The sequence below is a fragment of the Carassius gibelio genome, chromosome B1, assembly GCF_023724105.1.
Source record: "Carassius gibelio isolate Cgi1373 ecotype wild population from Czech Republic chromosome B1, carGib1.2-hapl.c, whole genome shotgun sequence".
Taxonomy (NCBI): Eukaryota; Metazoa; Chordata; class Actinopteri; order Cypriniformes; family Cyprinidae; genus Carassius; species Carassius gibelio.
In genome coordinates this window covers 22,517,895-22,541,100 of record NC_068396.1, presented here as the reverse complement: position 1 = coordinate 22,541,100, position 23,206 = coordinate 22,517,895, and positions in this window count along the sequence as shown.

Below are 23,206 nucleotides of genomic sequence, written 5' to 3'. Positions count from 1 at the left end.
CAGTTTCAGCCTCTGGATGTGATTCGGGATCATAAATAAACTGCTGAATCTAAATGTTAGCCATGGTTTGTTTTGGATGATGGTTTTTTCCTCACGGTAATGTTACAGCTTCCAAACGCTCTCAACGCAAAAGCGCTCATGATTCTTTAGCTCCGCCCACACGTCACGCCTCCAGCTGGTCGTGTTTTTTCGGGAAAAAACGGTACAAACTATCTTTCTCTTATAAATATAATAAACTAAAGACTTTTTGGAGTTATGAAGGATGCAGTACTACTCTATAGGTACTCAAGATTAACAGGATATAGAGTGAAAACGAGCATTTCACCCCCCCCCCCCCCCCTTAAGCTTCAATAAAATGCCATTTTTTTTAGCATGTTGTAGAGGGAGATGAAGGAAAGGCTTAAATAATAGTAGGCACTGTTGCCTCTAATGCATATGAGGCTAAATAAATCTTTCTTTACTGATGAAGGGTTTGAATTTATGAGGTTAGTTTTTTTTTTTTTTTTTTATACTCTGAATAGCATCACCTGATTTCAGACTGTGTTCTCATTTATTACTTGCAGGACTAAAGCAGCTGTTGTCATGTGTGGTGTGCAGAGTATCAGTCGGATGTCACTCGGTGAGGTACTAGCTGAGGTTGAAAGGCTTAGAGTAAGGTCAGTATCACCATACTGCATTATTAATATGGTTCTGCTTATGTGTTTGCCCATCAAAGCCTTCTGTAAGAGAGATAAGAGAAAAAGTGATGCAGCTTGAAATCAAACATAGATGCAGATTTGCAGTGACATGTAGCTGTTATGGGACAGAGAGAAAGAGAGAGAGAGAGAGACTCTGATCAGAGACAGAGAAGGACACAAACAATGCAACAGCTGAAAGTGTAGTTATTTTGTTTTCTTAGAGTCTATCTTAATGTATAGTCTATAAATTACATTCCTTGAAGTTCCCAACAAATGGGGAATAAATGAATCACTTTCCAGTGTAATCTCATCAAGAGCACTTATTTTTCACACAAAGTAGTTTATCTGTCTTAAACTGACAACAGAGAAAATACACTTGGTTTTAATATAGTAGGCTTTTGGAATCAAACACAATTTAAGATTTGATCAGATTGGTGTTGAACAACCCAAAGAGCCAAATTACACAAAGAGGCTCAGGATAACAAGACAACTTCATAAATCTGTCCAGATCCTAACGCCAGCCAGTTTGAAGCAAGCCTAACCAAACAACTCCACAATTTGTACAGCTTGCAACATTAACACAAAATAACATCTATTGATAATATCGACTCAGGAAGGAGATCAGTCAGTTTTGGGGCAAGTAAGATTGATGGTCAAAGAGATTTACAGCATGACCATCACATGTAAATCCATGATAGTAATCACGAGCTAAACACTTTCTTCAGATTGACCCCCACACCCCACCCACCTAGGTGACAAGAAACAGACTGAGATTCCCTGTAGTCCCCCTCTGACCTCTGACCAGAAACAGACTGAATAGCGGCTCAAAACCGCTGTATAAGCAATATGATAAGCTAACTACAGCTCTCGGCTGAATAAAAGAAGCCATGTGTCACACTAGTATCCTAAAGTTATGATGGACGACGATTTTAATCAAGGTAAAGATGATTACAGTGACATATAGGATCATGCATTAGGTGTGTGTTGTGTTCATTGTAATTACTGCACAAACAAACCATGTATACAGTATGTGCGCTGTCAGCACACTGATCAGTATAATATCATATTTCTGCTTGAACACAGCTAAGTATATTCACATAGTTGAATACAGTGAGTTTCAGAATGGTTTCATTTTTCATTTGCTTTTTTTGTGTGTTTAGTGATTCTGAATGGACCCATATAGTAGTTTATATGCAGTCATATGGCATCAATTTATTTATTTTATCTCCCCGTGGTATTATTTGGTATGGCAGGTTGACTTGTGCTTATACAGTATGTTAAAATTACTATATAATTGAGCTTTTCATACTTTAAAGTTGTGTAGAATATCTGACATTTTTGCAAAGTATTTTATCAAAAATAATATTAAACATGGAATGTTTAAAACTATCTTAAATTTGTTTTGTTTAAAAGGTTTTAGTGAACAGAAAAGTCTGGGCTTGCAGGATTGATTTGGAGAGGAGGGGGTCTTGGAGAAATAAAGGTTGAGAACCACTACTTTAGGTAAATGCAGGCACAGTTCCAGGGGGTACTAAGAATTGAACATTATTATTATTATTATTATTATTATTATTATTATTATTATTATTATTATTATTATTATTATTATTTTAATTACAATTTTTATTAATAAAACATAAAGATGCATCCCAACAAGCCTTTTAATTTATTTATTTTAAATGTATTTTATTATTTACTTATTTTTCACTTGGTAGAGTTTCTCATTTGAAAAGTAGATCCCCACACAAAAAAGTGTGGGCACCCCTGCTCTATATCATGTATGTAACTGTGATGGCTGGTGAAAGGACAGTCTGGTCCCATATCGCTCTAGACTCCTCTCCTCCATAGAGAGTTGTTGACTCCAGGAAGAAGGATTCTTGGAGACCAAACATCTCAACGTCCTCTCTAAATCTTGGTTGGCTTTCTCAGATTGTCCGTTGCTTTGGGGATGATAGCCCGACGACAAGCTAACTGACGCTCCTAATAATTTGCAAAAATCTTTCCAAAATTTGGATATAAACTGAGATCCCCTGTCTGAAACCACGTCTACCGGGAGGCCATGAAGCCGAAAGATGTGATCTAAAACAGTAACCGCTGTCTCCTTGGCTGTCAGTAATTTGGGCAAGGGAATGAAATGTGCCGCCTTCGAGAACCGGTCCACTACGGTCAAAATGACCGTCATGCCATTAGAGGGCGGGAGGGCAGTAACAAAATCTAGAGCGATATGGGACCAGGGTCTCGAAGGGACAGACAGCGGTTGAAGAAGCCCATCAGGAGGTCGGTTAGATGACTTACCACTGGCGCAAACTGAACAAGCCAAAACAAAATCGCGGACATCGCGAGCCATACATGGCCACCAGAATCGTTGTCTAACCAACCCATTAGTTCTACTTATCCCTGGGTGACAAGCCATGTTGGAACAATGACCCCACTGGACAACTTCGGATCTTAACTCTTCCGGCACAAATAAGCGGTTCGGTGGGCAACCGGACGGAGGCATTACCCTTTCTAAGGCCGTCTTGACCTTCGACTCGACCTCCCATACGAGTGCTGAGACTACTAATCTCTCAGGCAAAATACACTCGGGAGTAACGGGATGGGCGGAGGGATCAAAAAGACGTGACAAATAATTGGGTTTGACATTTTTGGAACCCGGGCGGTACGATAGGGTAAGTTCAAAACGACCGAAAAAAAGTGCCCACCGAGCCTGCCTGGAATTGAGTCTTTTGGCAGTTCTGATGTATTCTAAATTCTTGTGATCGGTCCAAACAATAAAGGGAACCCCTGAACCCTCTAACCAGTGGCGCCACTCCTCCAACGCTAATTTGACCGCCAAAAACTCTCTATTGCCAATGTCATAATTACGTTCGACAGGAGATAATCGATGTGAGAAAAACGCGCAAGGGTGTCATCTGAAGCAGCACGTTGGGACAAAACTGCTCCTACCCCCACCTCTGATGTGTCGACCTCCACCATAAACTGCCGTGTGGGATCAGGGGCCACAAGAATTGGAGCCAAAACGAAGTGGTTCTTGAGGTTAGTGAACGCAGCCTCAGCTGTGTCAGACCACCTGAACGGAGTACTGGGAGAGGTCAAGGCTGTCAGAGGTGAGGCTAGTTGTCTGTAATTACGAATGAAACGACGATAGAAATTGGGCCTCACGGGAATCTGGAGATGGCCAATCTATCACAGCCTTTACTTTGTTAGGGTCCATTCGTATTCCCTCAGAAGACACGATATACCCTAGGAAGGGGACCGACTGTGCATGGAATACACACTTCTCCGCCTTGACAAAAAGCCCATTCTCTAGTAACCTCTGGAGCACTCGTCTGACATGTTGAACATGTTCCTGGAGAGATGAAGAAAAAATCAGTATGTCATCCATATCTCTCAACACGTCATTCACGGGCGAGTTGGAGAGCCCGAACGGCATCACCAAATATTCAAAGTGCCCTCTAGGGGTGTTAAAGGCAGTTTTCCATTCATCTCCCTTCCTGATGCAGACCAAATGATAAGCATTATGTAAATCCAATTTTGTGAATACAGATGCTCCCTGCAACCTCTCGAAAGCTGAAGAAATGAGTGGGAAAGGATAAGTATTCTTAATAGTAATGTTGTTCAGCTCTCTGTAATCAATGCAAGGTCGCAGAGAACCATCCTTCTTACCCACAAAAAAGAACCCCGCCCCCGCTGGAGAAGAGGAAGGACGGACGAACCCAGAGGCTAAGGAATCAGAAATGTATTGTATTTGTATAGATAATGTATAATGTATAGATTTTATAATGGCTTGTTTTCCTGACACTAAGTCTATGGCACAGTCGTAGGGACAATGCGGAGGAAGAGAAGCAGCCCGGGACTTACTGAACACTTCCTTCAGGTCCAGATACTCAACGGGCACGTTTGGCAAAACCATTGTCTCCTTCTGAAAAACAGAAACAGGAACAACAGGACAAGCAGAAACCAGACACGACTCATGACAACTTTCACTCCACAATGTGACAGTGTTAGAACCCCATTCCACTCGTGGATTATGTTTGAACAACCTGGGGTGACCTAAAACAATGGGAGCAACAGGGGAGTCCATGAGGAAAAAGGATATGGTTTCTTGATGGTTGCCAGATGTGATCAGTGTGATGGGTTCTGTATGGTGGGTGACGTGAGGCAGTTCCTGGCCATTGAGTGCGGTGACATGGATGGGGAGAGACACAGGAAGGACAGGAATGTTCAGGTGATGTGCAAGTGAAGAATCAATGAAATTACCTTCGGCTCCGGAGTCCAGAAGGGCTTGACATTCATGATGTTGATTCTTCCACCGCAGTCTCACCGGAAAGAGGGTCGATGATGTAGGTGAGGACTTCTCAGCGGAGATCCCACCTGATAGTAGCCTCAGATTTACTATCAGGCTGACTCTTTTACTGGGCAAGAGTAGTTGTTATGGTCAGAGCCTCCGCAGTATAAACATAGTCCTTGGGACCTCCGCGGTTCCTTCTCCCTCTGGGACAGCCGAGCTCTACCCACCTGCATGGGCTCGTGATCGTTGACAGAACCGACCGTGTTCTTTCGACTCAAGCGCCCCCTACCAGGAGAGAAGGGAGGCCTGGAAGGACTGTGTTGGCGGCCCAGATGATTAAACCTGGCCTCCACCCGCAACGCCAGGTCTATGAGTTCGTTGAGAGTAGGGGGCAGCTCGAGGAGGTAGATTTCCTGCTGAACATGGTCGGATAACCCATGCAGGAATCTATCCCACTACGCCGCCTCGTTCCACTGGCACGCGGCCGCCAGGGTATGGAACATGATGGAGTATTCGGTTACGGATGAAGATCCTTGCCGGAGTTCCGAGAGGCGATGGGCGGCCTCCCTGCCGGTCACGGCCCGGTCGAAGACTCTCTTCATCTCATCCGATAGGAGGTGGAACGAGGCACAACACGGGTGTTGATTCTCCCACACCGCCGTTCCCCATAAGGCAGCCTTGCCAGAAAGAAGTGTGAGCGTGAACGCTACTTTGGATTCCTCCGTAGCGAAAGTGCGGGGCTGCAGAGCAAAATGCATCGAGCATTTGTTAAGAAATGTTTTACAAAAGGTTGGCTCACCCGCATAGTTCTCCGGCGACGGAAGTCGCAGCTCTGGCCGGATGTGATCCTGGGGAATCCCCGGGGGAACGGACAGCGCAGGCGGTGTGATGGACGCAGTGGGAGACGTGAGCTGATGGATCTGCTGGGTGAGCTCGGACACCTGTGCCACCAGCGCTTGGGCAACGAGTCCGGTGTTCGAGATACTCTCCTGCTGCTGATCCATTCTTTTGACACTGTGGTGCATGAAGTCGGTGAGGGTATTGGTGCTCGCTGCTTCCATGATGGGTGAGATCGTTCTGTGATGGCTGTTGAAAGGACAGTCTGGAAACAATAGCGAGTTTAAAGTTTTGATGAGAATAATGGCAATGGTACATAAATAAACAATGACGATGAGACAGCGACACTCCGAAGGGATGGTGTAGCGGTGAGAAGTCCAGACGGTGGTGGAGAGAAGGTGAGGAATCCGGATGTTGACGGTGTGAGGCAGCAGGAGAGAGTGGCACAGGAACTGCGGGGAATAGAGCCAAAGGTAAGTGTCCGTGGCTGAGTGAACGTGCGAAGAGTGGATGAGGTTCTGGGGAAACACAGACATCCAAACACAAAACAACACAGAAGCCAGATGGGGGGTAAACACATCGACATAGAACAACGATCTCACAAACACAGGATGTGAGATAAGCCATTATATAGTGGATGAGTAATGAGTGGCAGCTGTTGCTTATACAATTAACGGAGACGCCCACAACTAATCAGTGCAGACGCGGAACACCACGGAATTCACCACAAAGTATAAACAACCCGAGATCACGGTTTACCAACCGTGACAGTAACCCACACATTTGACTATCATGTCCTAATCACTTTTTGTGAATTTATTCTAAACAATTACTGAATAGTTTATAGGATTATATTCGTGTTGGGTGTGTTGGGTGTGTATGAGTTTGAAAATTCATGCTTGTACATTACTATCAATCAGTACTTTGTCAAATATATTATATTCTGGTTATAGAAATCATATTCAAACTATACACTGAAAAGCAGAAAAATTTGGATAATGTGACTGATAAGATAACATGTTGATTTATGTATTGGGAGTTAAAACACCCCAAGCTAAGACAATGCTAATTGGTCAAGACACCATTTGGTATGTGTCCAACAGCCCAGGCAACACAAGTACCTCCAGATCCGAGCTGGACTGGTGCATTTAATATACATTTTAACCTCACTGAGGAACCCAGTGCAAGGATTAATGAAGTGATTGATGGTTGTCCCAGTCTATGCAGTTGCACATATTGCTATGGACTTGGGAGTTCACATTTTCATTGTCTTTAACGCTTAAACTCATTCAGTGAATCGCTGGACAATTCAGTTGATCAGCCGATTATTTTACATTTTCCTATAAAACCAAAAATAATTTCCTTTGAGCTAAATTAAAATTTTTCTCTTACATAGGCTTATGGTGTATATAACAAATAACTGTGCACTTTACAATAAATGGCGACTGAAGCTTTAGAGTTTCTGCGGAGAGTAGTAGCTTGTGACGTGCTTTATTACATTTAAATGTAGTCATTTTGCGGACACTTTTATCCAAAGCAACTTACAATTGGGGAAGTGATTGTTCTTAAACAGAAAAACAGACACAAGAAGTGCTCATAATACCAAGTTTCGGGCATCTCTCAAATAAGTACAAGCTAGGAAGGGAAGGAATAAATAAAGATAAACTTTTTTTTAGGTTGAAGTTAATTATCATAGAAAGAGATGAGTTTTCAGCTGTCGTTTGAAAATTGTCAGGGATTCAACATTCCGGACAGGGGTGGGATGATCATTCCACCAGCCAGGATTGGTGAACGAGAATGTTCTGTAAGGTGATTTTGATCCTCTCTGTTTTGGTACCACGAGGCGTTGCTTCGAGGAGGGGGTGTACAGATTTGTAGTAGTGAGTGGAAGTAGGTGGGTGCTGAACCTGTGGCTGTTCTATATGCAAGCATCAGTGTCTTAAACTTGATGCGAGCCACAACCGGTAGCCAGTGCACAGAGATAAAAAGAGGTATAACATGGGCTCTTTTTGGCTCGTTGAATACCAGTCGTTCTGCTGTATTCTGAATCATGTTTAGAGGTTTTCATTGTGCTTGATAGAAGTCCAGCCAGAAGAGCATTGCAGTAGTCCAGCCTAGAAATGACAAGAGCCTGGACAAGACGATGTGCAGCATGCTCCGTTAGACAGTGCCTGATCTTTCTGATGTTGTCCAATGCAAACCTGCAAGACTGAGCAGTCTTCGCAATGTAGTTTTTGAAGGTCAGCTGCTCATCAAAGATCACACCATGATTTCTAACCGAACTTGATGGAGTAATTGTAGAAAAACCTACCTGAATGGTAAAATCATGCTGTAGAGTTGGAGTGGCAGGGAAGCAAGAAGCTCAGTCTTTGCCAGGTGGAACTGTAAGAGATGGTCTTTCATCCATGGCGAGATGTCCACCAGACAGCCTGAGATCTGTTCAGCATCCGTTGAATAATCTGGTTGAAATGAGGGATAGAACTGTGTGTCATCAGCACAGCAAAGGTAGGAGAAGCCATGTGCCTGTTTTATGGGATCCGATGGTTTAATGTATATGGAGAAGAGGAGGGGTCCAAGAATTGATCCCTGAGGAACCCCAGTGACAGGTTGAAGAGCTTTGGATACCTCCCCTCCCCAGGCCACCCTGAAAGAACTACCAGTGAGATAGGATTCAAACCAGCGAAGTGGAATCTCTGTGATGCCCACTGATGAAAGGGTAGACAAGAGGATCTGATGATTGACAGTGTCAAAAGCAGCAGATAGATCCAGCAGAATAAGAACTGATGATTTGGAATCAGCTTTTGCAATCCACAGGGCTTCAGTGACTGACAGTAGTGCAATCTCAGTTGAATGGCCACTCATGAACCCTGACTAGTTAGCGTCCAGTTTGTTGTTCTGTGAATGAAACAATGATACCTGGTTGAAACAACTCGTTCAAGGATTTTCGCTATGAATGGAAGGAGAGAGACAGGTTTGTAGCTGTCTACAAGAAAAGTGTTTAATGTAGGTTTTTGAACAGTGGAGTTACCCGATCCTGCTTGAATGCATTGGGGAAGGTGCCTGTGAGCAGAGATATGTTGATGATGTGTGTAATTGTAGGAGCGATTGCTTGGAGAAGGTGTGAGGGGACTGGGTCTAGATGGCATGTTGTAGGATGGCTGGAGAGGAGAAGTTTTGATACTTTTGCCTCAGTCAGTGGACAAAAGGAGAAGATGGGAGTTTTAGCAGTGAGTGTGGTTGGTTTGAAGTCCTGTGTGTGGGGGGCTGAGAATTGACTACTGATCGTAGTTTTGTCTGTGAAGAATGTGGCAAAATCATCAGCTGTTATAGAAGTGGTGGGAGGTGCAGGAGGGGGACAGAGGACAGAAATGAATGTTTTGAAGCTGTTACATGTGTCTGGAGCACTGTTGATCTTGATTGGAAATATGAAGATTTGGCAGTATGGACGTCAGCAGAGAAAGATGAATTACATGTCATCTAAAGCCATGCAGACGGTTTTTGTGATTAACAGACTGCAATGTTTTTAATTTGTTTTTATTGAACATCATGACATGCACTCTCGTTCTTCTTGCTGAGTTCATGAGAGAATTAGTGATCTCTGATTTGTGATTAAATTGTATTTGTTATAACAACTATACTATAACAATTTCAGCTTCTGAGAGCCCTGCAAAAAATCATATTCTTCTTCAATATTTCTGTCTTGTTTTCCAGCAAAAATATCAAAACATTCTTAAATCAAAATACATTTATGTATTAATTATTTTAACTAATTGTATTTATTCATTAATTAATTCATTCATTTGTTAAAAATTTAAAATGAGTCCATACATTATTTATTTATTTATTTATTTATTTTAATTGTGTAGAAAAGAGCGATCAGAACACTATTCAAAATCAGAACTTGTTTTCCACAGAAGAAAGAAAATGAACTGATTTTAGAGCAACGTGATGTAAATAATATTGATATTGCTCTGGATCTACAAAAGAACAAAAGTCAACAACATATCATAATGATCTTATGTTTGCAAACCATAAAATGAGCAATAAAATGTTAGATCTCTGCAGTTATAAACACCAAAATCCTCCTGAAGTAATGCCCCCTGCATTTGCATGCCATCAAATATGGCTTTCTACACGCATCACACAATGGCATTCATGTCCTAAAGTGCTTGATGGCTGAGCGTCTGTGCAGCCATTAGCATTAGCCAAGTAGTGTTAACAGATGCATCAGTGGGCGCGGGTTGGACTGCAGCCCATAAAGTGGGGCCGCACGTCAAAAACCATTAGACGGCACGCTTTGATTAATGTTGTAAGTGATTGTGTGAATTGCACTCTGGGACTGCAGGAGAGAAAGGTTATCCTCTCACAGAGGAGCAACATGAGAATGTCACAGGAATAATGAATATGCCCGCCATATCATTTCCATCCCTTTCTCCCCCTTATTTTTCTTGCCTTGCCTCTCTCTCTCTCTCTCTCTCTCTCTCTCTCTTTTGCATTCTCTCTGTTTTCTCATCAAAAGCCGCTGGTCCTTCTGCTGCTGCTGCGTTGTGAGCTTGATTTCAGCTTCCTGTATATGTTTGCATGGCTCCTCCCTGCTCCTCTGTGTCTGTTGTAAAGACACATTAATTATTGATTCGCTGTGATAATAGAAAGAGATCTGTCATATCTTTTCGGCTATATGCCCCATCATATGTGGGTATTAAGTGTGGCTCCACCTGTAAATATCAGATAGATATGTATATTGCAATAAAGAAAAACAATACATAGTGTGAAGATGATGTTATCAGAAACTGACACTGAGCTAAATTAGAGGGAATTTAATTATCTTGCCATGTGTTTAAATGCCAAACTCTTACTTTGCAAAAAGTGTGCAAATCCATTCCACTGGGGATTCTCTGCACTTACAAGCCCTATGGAAAAAGTGCTTTATAAATTTTTGATGTGGAGTTTATTTATTTGCATATCTGCTGGCCTCTCAATACACAATTAAATGAAGCAAAATGGAAATGTCATCATCTCAAATATTACATTATTCTCCCACAAGCTTTAAATCAGTAAGCAGGCACGTGCGGACGGACTGACCCCGTGGTATTCAGGAAATGTAATCATACTTTAAGCACCATTTCCATTTGATCTGTTACGCCATCTTGGGGTTTTCCAATTCGATATCCTCCCCCAAACTCCTGTTCCCTCATAACATGTTCAGATGAATCCATCTGCTCTCCTTGTCTTCTCACCCCATTTTCCCCTCCTCTACAATGGATCAATAAATGAAATGCTATGTTTAAACTGAATCAAATTTTCCACTTGTAGGACCAGGCTTGCTTTCATTCCCTCGCTGCATCACTCCAGCAGCCTTCGTCACATCATGCCCCCACATCCGACCCAAAGCATTTAGCTCCCCATATATACAATTAAACGCCCCAGTAAGTTCAGCGTTTTCATTAGATTGGACCTGTGAGAGTCTGGTTGGGGAAGGAGCCTAAAAATGACCAGCGTTGTGATTGCATGGATTGTGTTTATATTCATTCATGAAAAGGAGACCACACTCCAGACTTCCACCTGTCGCCCTTTTGACTGGCAGAGACTGCAATATAGAACAAAGAATTTCTCATTAAAAGGTTGAAGTTATTATACGTAAAGCATTGAATAATTATTTGTTTATCTTATTATATTGCATTTATTATATATTTATTATATTACTTTATTTTAAATATTAAATATTACTGGAAACAAAATGTTTAATTCTAAAAAATCAGGTTCCAAAATTTAAGTACCTGTAATTGGATGATATCATATTTAAAAATGATGATAGTATTTTGATCAGACTACAGTAACTTTTTTATTGTTATTCACACCAGTCTTTTTCTTTGGAATGCGTTTGTTTTTTGAACACATTAAAGTGCACAACTTTCTGTTATTGCTTATTTACATGTAATGCAGGGATTCACAAACTTTTTTCAGCCAAACTTCTTTTTGTTCATTTTAATTGTATTATTTTTGTTATTTTAAATTGTATTTAAAAATACATATTATTATTTAAACTGTAGCAAGCTGGTTCTTTTAGATTTGTACAATTTAATTAATTATTAGCTTTTCATTAAACTCACAAACCACCTGGGGTTCCTTCATGAACCCTAGTTTAAGAAACATTAATGTAATGTTTAATGCACTTCATACTGTTAATTACAATGAATGGAATATATTTCAACATGGTACAAAACATATACATCAATATAGTACAAAATGAATCTCACTCGTACATTTTTTTTGACCAGAATGTGTGTTCCGTGGGAATCAAACCCACAACCTTTTGTGTTGCTGATACAATGCTCTACCACTGAGCCATATGAACTCTTATACATATGATCATATTTCAAGTGTCTTTATTTTTCATTTTTATTCAGATGTACACCCATCACATCTGATTTTTCCACTTTCAGCAGCAGCACACTATTAAGTTTTCATGCATTTGTTCGACCAAAATCTGGGTGAGCTCAAGCACATCCTGTATTGATTATTCCTAGCGCAAACAGTAGGCCAAGTGTGATATACATAATTGGGCAGTTGTCAGGGGAGAAGGTTGGCCTCCATCCAGATGAGGAACACCTCCATATATTCACAGGGCTCTTTGTTTGTGCAATACAGACAACAGGTTAAGGATAAAACATTGCTCCTTTGAGGCGCACTTGTAAATATTACAGTCACTATTTCATCCTTCAGAATCTATTCGGGTGATGCTTTTCTTCTGAGGCCCTGCAGATTTCTCTAATCAAGCAAAAGCAAACTTTGCCCTCCTAATAAGCCAATAATCTCTTGGTTTGCTTTGTAATGATGAAAAACAAACACATGTGCAGAGCTGACCTGACACTGGATCATGTCTCTGATGAGATGTGTGGACAAGAGCAGCAGTTATGCTTCTGCATCCCGCAAATCCCATTCAGTCGAACAGGAGTGCCAGGGAACAGAGGCTGACGATGTGTAATATCTCGATAAACGCACGTCCTCTGTGTTTACACTGCTTTTAGCAAACACAGATATCTGACCTGGAATGCTAGATTCCCACACACACCCATATTTGTGCTTGTTTATAACTATTCCCAGAGCATGCTGGGTCGCTTTCCTGTTTTCTCTCCTTGGGCAATCAAACAGCAGCTTCGCTTACTAACCCTTGCCTCCACTCCTGGGCTTTCCCATTACAAAAAAACATTCACTTACAAGGTGTCCGCTCCTGCGGCGCAATGCAAATACTTTATTGGTCAGCTGGCTTGGAAAAACGGGGAGGGCTGGAGCTGCCACAATCCTGACCCTAGACAACATCTATTCTTAATGCCTGTACTCAACAAGACACTGAAACAGATCAATAGCAGAGAGTGGTCAAATACTAGCTGGGCTTAACCCTCTGGGGACGGATTAGGCGGTACCGCCCAAAATGGCATACTTTTACAAATGTGTAGTTATCTCAAAAACTATTAATGCTAGAGAGATGCGGGTTTTTTTGCCGTCTTCCTCAGATTCCGCTGAAAACAGCGGTGTCCAGTTTGTATATTAAACACTTCCCATATTGCGCAATACCACTGCGTAAACAGGCCAATGAAAAAGATTGTGCTAGGCAGATTCAACACGCAACAGCCAATGGAAAAATCGCCGCTGGGAGGAGTCTTTTTCTAACCCAATCAGAGGAAGGTTATGTCTTCTAGCGATTCAGAGGACTCTGTAGCTCTGCTGTAGCCTTGTAAAAGCTGGCTGGACTAAAATAAAAGACATGTAATCAATAAGCGTTCAGAGAATCAGCATCAGGGTGGAGAAAGCAGAACGCGATCGGAGTGTTAGCGAGCACAAAGAGCTAAATTCGAGCGATCGGAGAATCAGCATCACGTGGAGATAGCAGAAAGTGATTGGAGTGTTAGCGAGCACAAAGAGATCAATTCGAGAGAGATACAGCATTATTACAGAATTGTTTTATCAAAATGGCAAGCAGTAAAAGATTTACGGCAGAACAAGCTCTGGAACAATTACTGGAAAGGCCTGGAGAGGCCTTGTTTTGCTCACTGGCATGCCTAGGACTGTTTTTTAAAAAAAGTTAATTATTTAATTGTTCTTTACACATTTGATTAAACAATAACACATTTCTGTCAAGCAAAGAGTTTGAAAAAATATATTTTCTTTGTTCAAAAACTGTTCTATATTGTGTGTTTTTCAATAATAAATGACAAAAATCTAATTTTCATTTTTGAAATTCTCTAGTTTATTGTAAAATTTTTCACTCATACTTCCTTTATATAAACATATTGCATGCATGCTTATGGTAGCTTAGGGTCTTCTGAATCCATAGATACCAAACACAGGGTGTTTCATCTCCTTTACATATGATTTATAAGCCCAAATATAAAAATAGAGAAAACAGACCAAAAAGGGCTTAGTCCCAAAAATAAAAAAAAACGCCTAGGACTGTTTGTAAATAAAGTTAATTATTTAATTGATCTTTACACATTTGATTGAACATTAACCCATTTCTGTCAAGCAAAGAGTTTGAAAAATATATTTTTGGGTCAAAAACTTTTAACTATTGTTGTGTGAGGTAGGATTTTCAGTAATAAATGACAAAAATCTCATTTTCGTCTTTGAAATTCTCTAGTTTATTGTACAATTTTTTACTCATACTTCCTTTATAGACATATTGCATGCATGCTTATGGTAGCTTAGGGTCTTCTGAATCCATTGATACCAAATACATGGTGGTCCATCCTCATTACATATGGTTTAAAAGCCGAAATGTAAAAATAGAGAAAACGGACCAAAAAGGGCTTAGTCCCCTAAGGGTTAAACAGTGATGGGTCTTTGGAAGGGATTCTCTTAGTAAATGTGAAAACCAGAGATCCCAGACAGAAAAGAGAGATGGAGACCGCTGGCTCAACTTGTGACAGTGTGCATGGTGAAGTGTTCGTACAGGCAAACCTAGACATGTCAATAAGCAGCAGTCAGTGGCATGGAAGAAGACTGGGAATGACATGTGCACCGATCCAAACGATGGCCTGAAGTCACCGTTCACAGCACAAATTAGTGCAGATCACTTGCTCATGTTGCAGATTCTTTTCTCTTTTAGGTTAGTGCCATAACTGGACTGTGCTTTGCAGATCTAATGAATGATTTGTATTTGTACATTTTTTTATTTATTTTTTTTTTTTTTATGGGAACTCTGAAACATGTAAGGCTGCAAAATGGGTTTTGGTACTTCAAATCAAATGAGTAGCATAAATTATTTTTAATGTATTATTTCTTTGCTAAATATATCAACAATAAACAGGTTTGTGGGTGTCTTGCAAGAGTAGAGATTCCTAGTCCTATTTATTTACGTATTTATTTATTTTTGCTTGCTTTTAATACAATTTCAAATCTTGTAATTCCCCATTACATAGAAACATACACTTTATGTATTTAGAATAAAACACAATAAACTAACTGTTTTCAGCTCTTTTTATGTTTTTAGTCACCATATTCAGATTACAGTTACTTTATAACTTATATATAAACAATATGTAGCAGTGCCCTTAAAATAGAAATGCTGTCAAGTGAGAAACACCATTTTTCCTCACCACCGCACAATTCGCGCTTCACTCTTGTCCTCTCGCTCGCCCTGTCCCGTGACTATATATGAAAGTTCCTGCGCATGTGCATTTTTACACACGTAGTATCTCTTTTCCAGTGTTGGGGAGTAACTAGTTACATGTAATTGTAATATACAGTTTAAGTTGGAAAATGAGCTTATTTTAGGCTTGTATGTTATGCTAAGCTTTGAGACATATTTGATTGTGATTTTATTTGAAAAAGAAGCTTTAGTTGTCTTTCTTCTCAACAGAATGACAGATCCTCATCTCCTAAACAAAATATTACATGGTTGGGTATAAGTTTCAAGATTTGGGGGGGATATTTTATCTCATATATTTGCAATATTTTACTTCCATTTAATGTATAATTGAAAAAAAAAAACATGGAATAGTATGTGCAGATATATAAAAGTATCATCCAAAGATACATTTACACTTTAAAAAGTGTTAGCATCAAATGACTCATTGTGTAAGAACATGCTCAATTTCTTTCTCCCATTAGAAATTCTTCATCAGACTGTTGTTCCTCTGTTTTTTCCACTCTCCTAAATCAAAGCCTGGCATTCTTCACTACCTAGCAACCTGTTCTAGCCTTTGTGAGATCTATCAATAGGTTTTGTGGTCTTTCCTAGCATCATACAGTATGTGTCACAGCAACCAGCACAACTATGAAAGCCGCCACTTTTGAGAAACCACCTTACCCTTCAGACCGCCAAGGGTTAAGATGTACTTTGTCTGAAGCAATATTCAGTGGATCTCTGGCCTCGATTTCTCAGCAGGCCTTGCTAATGACTTGTAGCCTACAAATTCCTTGCACTCTCAGGTGGCTTCCTCCGAGCCGGGCTCTGCATCATGATGAAAAGCCAGAGATAAAATAACCTGACAGTTGCAACTCATTGCAAGAAGCAAGCCGTACCCTAGCAGCTGAGACCCTGGAGCCCCAGTTGCTCTCTTTCTTCCCCCTCTTCTCTTTCACACACAGACTTTCTCTCTCTTCTCTTTTTCCTTTGTATTTTTAGACACACTGCTCTATCACTGCTGCAAATGATTTGCAAATGCAGACAGTCCAACAGCTGGTGGGCTAAGATGAAGTGTGGATAACTGTTTGTGTTCAAATGAGTGTGGTGCCCAAGCAAGGGAAGTAGGATACAGTGCAACTGTTCCCTAATTATTGGTCCATTCCCACCAATTTTATTTCAGTCCATTAAGCAGACAGCGACTAGCTCTCTCCTACACATTTGCACATGACACCTCCCAATCAATACGCTCCTGCCGGTACCTCTTTGGGATCTCTGAAGACCAGACTGCAGTCAGAGGAAACACTAATTGAAAGTTTAAAGCAATATACATGAATACTAAGGTTTAGATCATTGGATCTGTAATCTGTTGACATGTATGTATGTATATATATATATATATATATATATATATACATATATATATATATATATATATATATAGGTCGCTGTGATTTGCTTAGTAAGTCATGTTCCTGTATTAACGTCTTTTGTTGATCTTGGATCAACATTACTGTCCGAAAATAAAGAGTCAAACCAATCCCCTAAACCTAACCCATAATTTATTCCTAAAATCTGAGGGAAATGATAGCTGATTAACAAGGGTGCCTAACCCTGATTGTAATCCTAAAACTGACATTTCCTGAAAAGTTATCTCTCAATTCTGATTGGAATGATGTTCCTGGATCAACAAGGATGTGTTGTACTTGATCAACATGTTGTACCTGGTCAAATCACACTTACCACACACACACACACACACACACACACACACACATACATATATATATATATATATATATATATATATATATATATATATATATATATATATATATATATATATATATGGAGTGAATGTAAAATGATTCACTATTTTGGTAGATTGGATGTTGCTATTTTTAGAACATGGTAATTGATTTGTTATAAATACTTTAGATGTTTCGTAATTTAAAATTATTAATATTATTAATAAAAAACACTTTGCTGGCAGATGAGGATTTATTATTTATAAATTATCAAAATAAACAAAAACACAACTGAATGCACCCTAAAGGTGAAAAAACCAGAGTAGCATTGATGGTTACAACGAGACATAGACAACTAGACTGAACACAGGACAGCCAGACATCAAAGACATGAACCAGTACATACGTGAGACAAACGAGCCCAGAACAGAAAACACAGGAAGCTTTTAAAGGAAAGGCAATCAGGTAAACAGCTGGGACAAATTAAATCAAGGAATAAGGTAACAAGAGGACAGGTGAGTTGAGTTTAGGGGAAATGGAGTCCAGAGGAAAAGGAGAAACACAGGTGGAACAACTAAAACAATAATGAAGTAACAAGATGGGCGGGGTCAGAAAATAGACAGGAGAGAGCACATGGCACCAAACAAACACAACACAAGCCATGTGCTCACAGAAAGACAGTGTCCTAGGCACACCAGCTGAAGACTGACAAATGGTAATCATTTCATTTGATTTTATTTCTTTTGTGTTTTGTAATGTCCCTTTTAAATCTAAAAGTCCCTTGGTGAGATCATGCTCCAGAAGTGATATAATTTTGATGGTGGTGGGAAACAGACACACAATATCAGTATTGCCAATGTTGTGTGTGTGTGATGTGATGTAATATTAATTGGTGTTAAACACTCTATTCAGTTTTGGTACTGATTTTCAGAAATAACAATGATAATGATATCATCAATATTTCAAAATGCTTGAAAAAAAAAAATCTAAATCAGCTTAAAGTGGACATCCTCATGTAAGCTAGCTCTCAAACCCTCACTAATTAGCTTTGGCTCTTTTTTTCTATCTCGTTAAGCACCCTTTTAATTTTCCGACTGTTGTGTAAATAATTAAGTTAAACTGAGAAAGCGCTTGAGCTTGACCAGAATACATTTTTGCAAGTTTAGCATATCTTGTTACTCAAATAATTCTTTAAACAACAACAGCAAAATATGTATTTATTTCTTATGCCACTGTTAAAATGCATTGATTTCTGATATTTATTGGAAAATCAATACGAAAACAATGCCTCAAAAAGATTGTTATTCATGAGATATTGTGATGTGAATTCCATTTCATTTCCCCGAATGCAGGTTTGCAGCATATAAAATGGGATTGATGTCTTGAGGTCGTTTTAATGCACATAATTTTGTTTCAATTCCAGCCATCATTACTGAGTAATCTCCAAACACACCCTCCATATTAGTGTTAGGAGCCTGTTGGTTGGTGGTGGCTCCAAGCCCAGAGAGAGTGCTGGCTGGCAGATGGCCCACTCATGAGACTGTCTGTGGGGGCTGACTCAGTGGAGCTGCCCTGCCCCCTCCAGCAGTACCATTTCAAGGGTCAGTGCTTTGCTTGCGAGTTATAACACACCACCTCATCTGACATTTATGTGTACTGTCCTCTTCTCCTTTTCCTTTCCACCTCTCTTCTCTCTGACTTTCTTGTCGACGCTGAAGAAATTTGAAGAAACCATTATCATTAACAATTTATTATGAAGAAACCACAATTTTCAACAAAACATGGAATTAAAAGTTGCAAGACTAATTGAAAAAAAAATATACGGTGCATGTTCCTTTCATAGTTTGATATACTCATGCATTTCTCTTTGCAATGTTCACAGGTTCATCATTTGACTGTATGATGCTAATATCTACCTCCTAACTGTACGTAATTGATTTAAACAGTCCTGTCCTTGTATTTCAATGCAAATACCAGATCGTCTGCACTAAGTGACCACAGCAGCTGCAAGCCCGCTAATTAGAGGAGCTGCTAAGCAAATGTGCTAAGGCAAATATTTAGCTAATTATCCATTTTTAATGCCGTTTTCGAACACTGGGCCCTCTCCGAAGGTCCAGCAGATGCTATTAAATTTCACCCCATAGATACACAGTTATGACATGTAATAACTACATGAATATAAAAGAGATTAATAATTTAGAAGGAGCTAACAAATTAGGGCCATCATTAAAAAGGAGGAAAGAGACAGAAGGAAAAAAAAAGGATCAGCCTCACACCATTTGCATTAAACTCCAAATCCAAGGTAATACTGGCCTCACTCGTTCTGTCTCTTCCCCACGATAAAGAATTACTGCATTAATTCTGCAAAGTGAACTTATTGCGCCTATTCGTTTCAGGGTTCCCTGGAGCATTCAAAGACTACACAATGATAACTGCATTTCAGGGGACAATAACTCTCAAATATCCGTTCCCTCATCAGATTCTTTGACCGAAGAGGAATCGTGGATATTATTCAGTGGATTTCTACATTTGAGCACAGACGTGGGCTGATGCATTACCTCCTGAGGGAATAAAGCACACTTATCTTCTGTTGTTCCCATGTTTAAACATACTGACCTCTCTCAGCTTGAAACCAGTTCATGTCAGATTCAGAGATAACATCTTAATTTTCCTCATTTTTAACGAGCTTTCCACTTGCATTGGTTGTTTGTGTGTGGAATCGCTCATAGGAATGGATGTTGACTGTTTGTGGATTGGTTGCGTGTTCCGAGTGTCATTTACATAATGGCATATCTCAGTGTCAGACAATGTATGTGTTTATCTTAATGTTCTGTCAAGTTAACATAGTCAGAGAAAAGCATCTTATACACCTTTAAGTGCAGACTTGAAGGTAAATTCAATTCCCCTTGTGTAAACATCGCCCACGATGATTTGAAAGAACAGAGGTGTCTTGTGAAAAACATTCTGTTAACAGTGTGCGTCGCTGGAGGCACTGTCTCAAAATTGTGATATTGTGAGATTTCTTCCCCCACATGGTTTCGAATTTCAATTTGAATTATGATGAAAAGGATCAGTCAATGTGTATGTGTGCAGTCGTTGTTTAACCCCAGGTTTCCTCGACTAACACTCTCTTTTGAGAGCTGCCAGGTGACTTGACACAGTGCTTTATACTGCTTTATACTACACGAAAGCCTTTTGGGAGGAAACCTGTGCCAGGATGAAAAAAAAAAGAAAAAATTGTTTTCCCCAAGGATATGCATGCAAGTGGGTGGAAAACATCAAGAGGCCAACTTTGAACAGTCAGATCCCAGGCCTTTGTGGATCTGATGTCAAATGGCGTTGTGGATTTGATGTCAGAAGGCTTGACTGGTGTAGGTGAGTTTTACTGTATACAGATCAGTTTGTACTTCGTGTGTTTTAAAAGGTTCAGCTTTAATGCAACATCTAGAATCGCTTTATTGCTACACATTAACTTTAAAGTACAAATATAAAAAATAAAAACAAACCCAGGATAGCAGCAGTAAAGAGTGTGATGAGGGTTCTAATGATTATTATATTCTGAGTTTAATAAGAAAAAAGGTAAGCCAGTCTGATCTCATGAAAAAATATAAGCATTTCACAAGGTGTCAATTATGTTATCTTTTAATGTGATTTGTTCAGAAAGGTTTTTTTTGTTTTTTTTGTTTTTTTTTTGGAGAAAAATCGTCAAGTTCGAGTACCAGTGAGATCATGTAACTTCATATATATATATATATATATATATATATATATATATATAGATGTATGTATATGTGCATGCGTGTGTGAGTGTTTGTGTGTGTGTGTGTGTGTGTGTGTGTATATATATATCTCACAATCAATCAATCAATCAATCTAACAAACAATCAGTCAGTCCATAAAAAACTTGTTTTATTTAAGAAGGGAAAAAAAAAGGTTACAGGGAAACCCTTACAATGTTAACTCTTGAAACAGTGAGCATTCTATATATATATAATTGATATAATGTAAAGGACTGCCCATCAAATTGCTTTATGAGGACACAAATGTTTATGACAGGGGTAGGTTAGGGTTAGGGTTAGGGTTAGGGTAGGGTAAAGATAGAAAATACACTTTGTATACTATAAAAAACATTATGCCTATGGAGAGTCGCTATAAACCACATATACCAACATTTGTGAAATTATTTATTTTTTGATCTTATTTAACATATTTAACTATGTACATTAGCTAAAAGGAAACCAGTGTTGGTTCTTCAGGCTATTTCCTGATGTCATCTCACATGTGTCCCTGTTGAAAGCAGTGAATCTTGTGATCATTAAGGAAAGGATGTTTGAGCACGTATTTCTACAGATTTAGCATTAGCTCACCAAAACAACAAAAGGACTCAAAGGAGCAGCCTTAAGACATTTCTCTCATTTCAACATGCACATCACTACAAGTGCTTTTCTTCATCTGTATGTCTTGCAGCAGAGCTCTCTCAGAAGACGTGAGATTGAAATCACAATTAAGTGTTTGGTGTCTTCAACATTACAACTTTATTACTATTTGAATGTTTTTAAATGCAATATCAGTGGGAACCCATGGCATTGTCCTTACTTGATTGAATTAATTATGGGATTCCAAAACTTTTTTTCTGTCAGCCAAACCTCTTGATCTAAAATACTTTTTCTTGAAGTACCTTGTTTAATATATTTTTGTATGTTAATGGTCCTCTGATTAAGTTTAGCAACCTTTCACGGACATAGGTAGATTTTATCAAAAATTTGTTCGGTCAAACGATTAATCGCAATATAAATACACATGCATTTAAGAAAAAATAGTGTTGTTTATATATTAAAAATATGTATATTATATAAATGATATGATATATAAATACATAAATATATACTGTGTGTGTGTGTGTGTGTGTGTGTTTATATATACATAATAAATATACACAGTACACACACATATATTATGTGAACAAAAACTTTTATTTTGGATGCAATTATTTGCGTTTAATTGTTTGTCAGGACTGATCAAAATGAAATAAAAATAATAATAAATAAAATTATTTTCAGATCACATATATAGGTATTAAAATACACCCATAAGGGAGGTGCTAATGAGACAAACCACACATACACAAGGTTGTCTCCATAAGAGTCAAAAAAAATTATTGCTGTGGGGCACGAGAGACAGAACTTTTTGTTTTAGTAGACTGCCCATCAAATAAGCATAATTACCATCAGAATTCACATGGCGTTCAAAGACTCCTGAAGGCAATCGGCTACACTCGAATTAGCAACTACTATAAATCACCATTAATTAGCTAATAAAAGCCAGCAGGTGGTTGGGAGCCCACAGCCATTCCCTGGTTGTTTGAATTATGTATATTACATTGTTGCGGCAGTGAAGTAAATGAGAGAGTGAGAATAACAGACATGAGTCTTGCGAAAGAAAGGGGGATATTACCTGATTCAAATATCCCACAATTCCCAGAATTCCACCCAGAGGACTACAAGTCCCTTTGACCCCTGCTCAAATAATGGAGCCAGATGGGTTTTTAGGCACTAAGCATGTTTGAGCTGTCATTATGGGCACTGACTCTCAAGCCAAAAATCATTGTAAACCTTAGGCATACTCAACTAGTTCTCTGCTTTCATAATCCTTCACCTGTGAAGTGGGCTCCATTTAATGGTCTTATGGTTATTAGTGAGCCTAGTGGTGGCCAGACAGCTTTGGCTAATGTGATTGCAGACATAATGAGGCTGATTTATTTCAGAGTTTTCTTGAACAAAATATTATAAAAGATTGATTGATTGTGTCATATTTAAAGTTTTGAGAAGAGTTCCTTATATAATAAATCAAGGATTAAGATAATACATATGAATAGGCAGTTTCACTGTCTTGAATGACTTCACATTAAGGTGCATGTAAAAAGAGCCATGATCATATTGCCAGTGATCTCTGAGCAACTGAATTAATCAATGATTTTGAACAAATTGATAGAGAAAATTATAAAAGGAATCTGTGTTTCTTTCCTGAA